Source organism: Lepisosteus oculatus, chromosome 14 (genome assembly GCF_040954835.1).
Source record: "Lepisosteus oculatus isolate fLepOcu1 chromosome 14, fLepOcu1.hap2, whole genome shotgun sequence".
In the NCBI taxonomy this organism is placed as follows: domain Eukaryota; kingdom Metazoa; phylum Chordata; class Actinopteri; order Semionotiformes; family Lepisosteidae; genus Lepisosteus; species Lepisosteus oculatus.
The window spans coordinates 30,162,373-30,170,074 of NC_090709.1; positions in this window are offsets into that span (position 1 = coordinate 30,162,373).

Here is a 7,702-nt window from a genome sequence, read left to right on the forward strand (position 1 = left end):
CTGCATACCTATCATACCCCTGTCATACCTGTCCAGCAGGGTCGGGGGGGCACGTTCCTCTTTCGGCAAGAGCGAAAGCAACAGCAGGAGGCCTTCCCTGGAACCGCTGGGGGACAGCCTCCTCCCACCTGGACCTGTTTCATCAGCGCCGGTCCGAGGGAGAGGGAGGCGGGCAGGAGAGGAGGACCATGGCCACGGGCGACAGTCCCTCCCGCCCCGGAGGTGAGGATCCGGTCCGCTTCCCCTCCCGTCCCGCTGGAGGAGAGACGGCTCTGCCACCCTCTGTGTACAGTAGAGCCTCCTGTCCTGACTGGAGGAGCTCACCCAGCTGTGTCTGGAGAGAAGCCGGGGTATCGGCTTCAACCACAGGGCTGGGCAGCTTGTTCCCCACCCCCACCCCCCTCTGTGTACAGTAGAGCCTCCTGTCCTGACTGGAGGAGCTCACCCAGCTGTGTCTGGAGAGGAGCCAGGGTATCGGCTTCAACCACACGGACTGGGCGGCTTGTTCCCCACCCCCACCCCCCTCTGCGTAAAGTATTGTTTGCAATGCAGTTTCCTTTGCGGACTCCCGGCGCTCCCTGCGTCCTACCACAGGGATTGCCGTCCAGAGTCACCAGTGGAACTGATGGAGGGCCTCCGGCCTTGCAGCGGGTTCGAAGTCCTCTTCAGCTCTGAGGCCTTATCATCACTCAGGCTGCTGCGACAGCGGTGACTGCGGTTTCCTGAGTTTATCTCCGAGTCTCACTGGGAGAGAACTGTTTGTCCCTCTGCACACACACACACTGACCGCTACGTGCTTCTTTCTGCACCGCTTTCATCTCAAGTCTGAATTGCTTCGAGGGGACAGCGACGACAACACTGGCCTCACTGGCCCAACGTATGTACAGCCGGCAGCCATCTCACCCTGCAGCTCCCAGCTGGCAGCCCCCCCACTGGAGCTCAGCAGGAGTGAGCCTGGTCAGTAACTGGAGGGGAGACTCCTGGGAAAAACTAAGGCTGCTGCTGGAAGAGGTGTTAGTGGGGCCAGCAGGGGGCGCTCTCACCCTGCAGTCTGTGTGGGTCCTGATGCCCCAGTATAGTGACGGGGGACACTGGACTGTAAAGAGGCGCCGTCCTTCGGATGAGACGTAAAACCGAGGTCCTGACTCTCTGTGGTCATTAACAATCCCGGGGTGTTTCTCGAAAAGAGTAGGGGTGTTACCCCGGCGTTCTAGCCAAATTTCCCATTGGCCCTTACCAATCATGGCCTCCTAATAAACCCCCTCTCTGAACTGGCTTCATCCCTCTGCTCTCCTCCCCACTGAGAGCTGGTGTGTGGGGAGTGTTCTGGCGCGCTATGGCTGCCGTCGCATCATCCAGGTGGGGCTGCACACTGGTGGCGGTAGTGGGATTCCCCATTCCCTGTGCAGCGCTTTGAGTGGAGTGTCCAGAAAAGCGCTATATAAGTGTAAGCAATTATTATTATTTGCAAATCACTACTTATGTACTTTCTCTGTTTTTTTCTTAAGAAATGTGTTATGCACTTCAACAGGTCCTCAGGCGTGTTCTTTCCGTGTCCTGTTTCTCTGGAAATCAGAATCCGGCCTCTTCAGACCAGCTCATCCGCTTGAACAGGTCCTACAGTTGTGAAAATCTGCTCGGTGCTGCTCTGCTTTTGTTTTCTGTGGGTGTGGCTTCAGTGTAGCCGCTACAGGTGTAGACACAGACACACACTCACACACCCTGGACAGAACACCAGTCCATCACAGGACACACACACACCCTGAACAGGACACCAGTCCATCACAGGACACACACACACACACTCACACCATGGACAGGACACCAGACCATCATAGGACACAAACACACTCACACACCCTGGACAGGACACCAGTCCATCACAGGACACAAACACTGTGAGCAGTGTGACAGCTGATCCGCTGTGAGAGCGGACAGGAGTGTCTCCCTCTGGTGGCTGCAGGCGGTACTGCTGGCGCTGTGGAGTCTGCACCAGTAACACCCCCTGGGAGATGCACAGAGATCATTCTGCACCAGCAGCCCCACCTGGGAGACGCACAGTGATCATTCTGCACCAGTAACCCCACCTGGGAGACACACAGTGATCATTCTGCACCAGTTACCCCACCTGGGAGACTCATAGTGATCGTTCTGCACCAGCAACACACCACAAACACCCAGATCACACTGTAGAATACACACAATGCACAAAAAACACATCAGGAGGTGTCACACTGTCCCCCCAGTCTGTGGAGGAAATGCAGAGGGCAAACAGAGGTTGTGACCTCTGACCTGAGTGACTCTCCCAGGGCGCTTGGTGCTGCTGCAGGATTCATCTCTGGGGGAGACACTGGGCTGGGTGTCAGTTCACAACACCGCAGAGCCATTAACCCTGCTGGAGAACAACCTGCAGCTGAACACACCCCAACGCTCATGTTTCCACAGATGCAAACTCGAGTGGAATGGCATCCAGACACTTCACTGCTGGACTTTTAACAAGCTTCAAGTCAGAAAACCACCCAGAACGTCCTCTCGCTCAGTGTGACAGGCGCTTTTATTAGAAAGAAGGGAACCTGACATCTTTTTAACTTGACGTCTTTTTAACTTGACATCTTTTTATAAGCGCAGTGAATTCTGCGCCGTACAGAAGTACAGAATGTGAGTCAGTTCAACAGCAGTTTTATCAGGATGTTGATGAAATAACATGTTCATGCTGCTGAACTTCTGTAGTTTCTCTAAATGCAGTATAATGAAAGCAAATGAGATCTAAAAGAGAGACCATGTTTGACAGGTGCAGTATCACTCGAAGCCCACAGAGTTGTGTGAAGAAGGCTAGAGTCTCCGAGCAGTCCCACACTGCCTGGACTGGACACTCTGCTGTCAGACTGGCTCTGAGTCTAAACTGGACACACACTGGTCTGTGGACAAAACACACGACAGCAGAGTTAGACACTCAGAGCAGAGATAGAGCTGGACATCACCCACACCCACACACACACACACTGGACTGACAGAGCTGGACACCACACACACACACATACACTGTACTGACACCACACGCACACTGTACTGACAGAGCTGGACATCACACACACACACACGCACACTGTACTGACGGAGCTGGACACCACACACACTATATAGGCCACAGGGGTCTGTGCAGGAGCTCATGGCAGCGACAACAGGTCCTGTCAGAAGCAGCAGATCACGTCTCAGGCAGCGAGTCCTGTCTTGGGCAGGAGGGTCCTGTCTCGGGCAGCGGGTCCTGTCTCGGGCGGGAGGGTCCTGTCTCGGGCGGGAGGGTCTCAGACTCACCTCCTCCCACTTCTGCCGGGCAGAAAACCCGTTCATCCGGCTGCTCCCTCCAGCGCAGGGTGTGGTTCCCCAGGAGACCCTGCTGGGCCAACAGGTCATCCATCTGCAGACACAGACGGACTGAGCTGTGTGCAGTGACTCAACACTCAGGCATGCGGCACTGTAGGACAGCTCACACAGCGGCAGCGTGCGCCTCAGACACAGCGCTAACACCCCTGGATTCGAGCAACACGGGTTCGAGCTGTGACCACTCCCAGCCGTCCTGGAGCAGAGAGATCCAGACAGCGTGTCCCTGCGCCGTCGTCCTGATCTGTTCAGACTCTCCCACACTGTCCACCAGGGGCAGGTCGGAGCAGCTCTCTCTGCAGTGTCTCTGGGCTGCACCGAAGGTCTTGTTTTCCCTGATCAGGCTGTACTGCTGGGCCCCACCTGTGAAGACAAAGATCAGGTGTAACGGTGTGTACAGCTGTGAGACTACAAATCCCATAGTGCTTTGCACACCACCATTTCCTGTTTCCTGTTCATTCCGGTGTATAGTTAAATAGGTAGAGGTTTATTCCTGAAAAGAGAAGACAAGAAACACGTTTCAGCTGTGATGCCTTCAGCTGTGTGTACCAGCAGAATTCCTGAGCTCGAACCCATGACAGTTCATCATGTATAAAGTGATACCAGTCAGATGAATTTGTAGCTTGAATTTTGTTTTTATTTCAAACTACTCTTTATCGCATGCCTTTGTTTGTTTCAGGACAATAACATTCTCTGTGATTTGGAGAGATCTTTGTGGTGAGTTTATGTTTTCTGATGCTGTATGATGTTTGTGATCACTGCTCTATCACGCCAAGAGGCGTTAATAGTGACAGCTTACTGTAATAAAGAAAATAAGATTAATAGATACATTCCAAGAAAAGGGGCCTGGATAGGTCTTTTCCCATGACGTGATGATCCCAGGGAAAAGGTAGTGTTGAAGTCTGTCCATTTAGACTTTGGCGTGTATGTGAGTGCATATAATTTAGGACTACGTTTCCCAAGATACAATGCTCATCGCATAATGACTGCAAAGTGAGATGAGACTACAGATACCAGAATACCCATGCAACCCAGCTCTTCCTGCTTCCTGTTCTTTTCTGTCTATACCTAAAGACAGATCTCAGATTGAGCCCTGCGTGCAGTGTCGTCTCACCTTGACTCTCACATATGAAGTAGACCTCCTCGCTGCAGTCTCTCTCCTCCCAGAATCCCGCTGCGTTGAGAACAGCACAGGGGAGCTGACTCCTCCAGTGGGTGAAGGTCACGACCTCTCCGCCAGACCACCGCCAGCTCTCTCTGCAGTCTCGGTACAGGCCTATCCAGGCTGTGCCACTGGGCAGGTTAGTGGTGTTGAGGACTGTGTCCATGTCTGCTGTGCTGTTGACGGAGGCCAGGTCAGGGGTGAGTCCACAAAGTAGAACTTCCTGATGAGGCCGGATCCAGGAGGACAGAGCACTGGGAACACAGAATTATGGGTTGTGTAAGTTTCTCAAATCCATCTGTATTGCAGTTCAAAGGGTCTGTACGCTCCAGAGTCAGGTTGTTTAAATCTATTGTGAGACACAGTAGCACCACAGTCCTGCTGTCCTCCACCCGAAACTCACTCGTCACCCCGCCAGTGAGACAGGTGACCCCCCCTATCTGTAACGGACAAGTCTGTGGGTGACGGAGTCCTCTCTGTGGTGATGTGAACCAGCTCTGGCAGTGTGGTCAGCCCATCCATTATCTAATGTGCTTTGGCAACACTGATTCTACCCATCGGTCATGCTAATAAAGCACCTCGAATTGAATTGAATAGAATGTCGCTTTATCAACCCTTTACAATTTCTTGCATTAGGAATTTATCTTTTCATGAATAGTGAGCTGAATCTGCAGTCACTGGGGAAGAGTGCAGGTGAGAGAACACAGCCCTTTGGCAGTAGCAGCAGTAGAAGGAATAATGCTTCCTTACAGTTCTAGAGCTCTTTCCTGGACTCTCCCATCAGAGCTCTTCCCAGGTCAGGGGGATCCCCTCCAGCCCCCCCCCCCCCCCCCCCTAGTGTGCAGCCCCCACCTGGATGATGCTCCAGTCCGCTCAGCACACGGCAGCTCTCAGTGGGGAGGAGAGCAGAGGGATGGAGCCAGTTCAGAGAGGGGGGTGATTAGGAGGCCATGATGGGTAAAGACCAGGGAGGGAATCAGGCCAGGACACTGGGGTAACACCCCTACTCTTCTCCAGAAACACCCCGGGATTGTTAATGAGCACAGAGAGTCAGGACCTCGGTTTTACGTCTCATCCGAAGGACGGCGCCTGTTTACAGTCTAGTGTCCCCGTCACTATACTGGGGCTTCAGGACCCACACAGACCTGCTGCAGGTTCTCTGACCTGGGAGCAGAGTCACAGGCCCACCTGTCAGGAAGAGAAGCACCAGCCCCTTCCTCTCCATCCCGGCAGATCCGCTCAGAGGCGAAGGCGCGGCGTGGCTCCTGGCTCCGGGTTCGAATCCTCCTGCGTGACACAGCACAGGCGCATCTGACACAGCTCCTACAGGTCTCCCTGTCTCTCCCCTCTCCCGATCCCTCCCCTCTCTCCTCTCTCTGACTCTCCTGCCTTCTTTCTCCTCTCTCTCCCCCATCTCTAACCTGCCTCTCTCTCCTCTCTCTCCCCCATCTCTAACCTGTCTCTCTCCTCTCTCACCCCCATCTCTAACCTGTCTCTCTCTCTCCTCTCTCACCCCCATCTCTAACCTGTCTCTCTCTCTCCTCTCTCACCCCCATCTCTAACCTGTCTCTCTTTCACCCCCATTTCTAACCTGTCTCTCTCTCTCCTCTCCCCCTAACTTTCTCTAACTGCAGAGAGATGCACCTTGAACTGAAACCGCAGTGAGGAATAACCAGCTTCCTAAGTAAACAACTTTCCTACGAGACTCAGACTTAGCAGAACTAAGGACAAGGAACACGGATCTTCTTCTGCGTTGCTGGGTAGATAAAAACACGCAGGTTGCTACAGAAATGAGAGCAGCCTGTGGACCTGCTCTCCAGACAGTATCTCTTGATCCCGTTAGAGACACCTGTACTCGTTTAAATCTCTTGCAGGGCAGCAGGCAGCTACTGTCTCAATAACAGGAGGTCCTACACTGAGGGGTCACTGTGCCCTGAGACTTACCTGCTCAGCGCTGTGTGTCGGTGGGTCAGGACGTCTCTCCAGGTGAGCTGTCTGTGGGATGTGTCTGTCTGTCTGTGTTCTTTATTCCTGACTCTCTCTCCTCCTCTCCTCTCGGACACAAACACAGACGCAGCCGGGATGCAAATCAGGGGGTTTCAGTGGGAACAGTGCAGGAAGCACAAACCAGGCTGGAGGACGGATGGACACACACACTCACTCACATACTCTCACACTCTCACACTCTCACACACACTCACACTCACACACAGCGCTGTGTTCTTTTCTCTTTCAAACACCGGAAATCTTGATCAAGGAGCTCCCTTCAGACTAAAGAGACTCAGTTCCTCCCGCCTGTCAGTGTGGGACACTCCCTTCAGACTAAAGAGACTCAGTTCCTCCCGCCTGTCAGTGCGGGACGCTCCCTACAGACTAAAGAGACTCAGTTCCTCCCGCCTGTCAGTGTGGGACACTCCCTTCAGACTAAAGAGACTCAGTTCCTCCCGCCTGTCAGTGTGGGACACTCCCTTCAGACTAAAGAGACTCAGTTCCTCCAGCCTGTCAGTGCGGGACGCTCCCTACAGACTAAAGAGGCTCAGTTCCTCCGGCCTGTCAGTGCGAGACGCTCCCTTCAGACTGAAGAGACTCAGTTCCTCCAGCCTGTCAGTGCGGGACGCTCCCTTCAGACTGAAGAGACTCAGTTCCTCCAGCCTGTCAGTGCGGGACGCTCCCTTCAGACTGAAGAGACTCAGTTCCTCCAGCCTGTCAGTGTGGGACACCCCCCTTCAGACTAAAGAGACTCAGTTCCTGTCGGTCCTCAAGCCCTCTACACTCTAGGGGAGACGGGGTCTCCTGCTGCTGCTGCGCCCCAGAGCGCTGGAACCCTCTCCCCGTGGAACTCGGAGAGTCGCCCTCCCTGAGCTCGACGCCTGCGTCTTCAGAAACGCTCTCCGTTGGTTGTCTGCTCCCTTCCAACCCTCTACTACACTTCCAGTCCCTTGAATTTAATTGTACTACATCTGGTTTTTCCCATCCTTTGACATTGCTTTCCTCCTGAGGCTCACTTTGAGAAGCCACTTTCAGAGGTGTTCCAGTATTATTATCCAATTCAACTTGATTGTCATTATACTCACACAGGCACGTAGTTGAGTGAAAAGTGTTTCTCCTGAGTCACTCAGGTGCAGTAAGTAAATAGGACAGCAGGTAAGACAATAGACA